The following is a 1,205-nucleotide window of genomic DNA, read 5'->3' as shown; positions in this document are numbered from 1 at the left end:
TTGACTTTTCAGTTATTGCTTCGCTTTTTTTTTACTAGGTTCAGTTTTTTTTTGCAGTTGTTGGAGGAGGTTGTGAGTTTAGCGCCCGGCCCCTAGGCCTTGTGGAAGGTGAGTAACAGCAATGGGTGTTAACCTGGAGGGCCTGGGCCAAAGCATGTCAGCCTCTGAGAGGATTATGATGCTATGCAGAGGATCACAAACGAAAGAGTTTATAAGGACAGGGAGCCAGGAAACGTCAACATTAACATTAGGCCTTCTCCTCTCCTCGTCCTCTTCACCTCTCCTCTCGTCTATTTGGTAGTTTAGGAAAAGAGGAGTAGGAGATAGGAGGTATGGCTGCACTCCTCATCTCCTCTTCCTCTTTTCCTATCCTCCCCTCCCCTTCTCACCCCTCCTCCTCCATGTCCCCTCTCTTCTCCTCTCCTCCCCTCTCCTCTCCTCTCCTCCCCTCCCCTCTCCTCCCCTCTCCTCTCCTCTCCTCTCCTCTCCTCCCCTGTCCTCTCCTCCCCTCCCCTCCCCTCCCCTCCCCTCCCCTCCCCTCTCCTCTCCTCTCCTCTCCTCTCCTCCCCTCCCCCTTCTCCTTCTCTTCTCCTCCTCTCTCCCAGTGAGATAAGCCCGGTGTATCCTGCTGTGTCACGCAGTCGATATAAAAACACAGCGGGGGAGAAAAACCACAGCGGGTCAGGAACAGAAAAAGAGGAAGTGAAACAGAAATCATGTGACCAAGCTGAGTGTTGGGATGACCTCAAAACAAGACGGGAGAGAGACAGAGAGGGAGAGAGAGAGAGACATAGAGAGAGAGACAGAGAGACATAGAGAGAGAGAAAGAGAGAGAGAGAGAGAGAGCGAGAGAGAGAGAGGGAGACAGAGAGAGAGCGAGAGAGAGAGACAGAGAGAGAGGTCAACATTTCAGGTTAAAGCTCTAACTCTTCAGTTTCACTGTTAACTTAACTTAACGCAGGTCATCATAAAATTTATCTGCAATTTAGATGCATTTCCTAGCCATCCGACCAAACCACAAGTAGCAAAGATGATACTCAACAGCATGAATGTACTGTCATCACTGGACAGAGAGAGAGGATGTTTGTGTGTGTGTGTGTGTGTGTGTGTGTGTGTGTGTGTTTGTGTGCGTGCGTGCATGCAGGAAATAACTTACATTAAAATGTTGGTTTAATGCCATAATGTTTATTTAAATATATTTTTTT

Source organism: Pollachius pollachius (genome assembly GCF_949987615.1).
Source record: "Pollachius pollachius genome assembly, chromosome: 17".
NCBI lineage: Eukaryota > Metazoa > Chordata > Actinopteri > Gadiformes > Gadidae > Pollachius > Pollachius pollachius.
Note: the sequence above shows the minus strand (reverse complement) of the source record.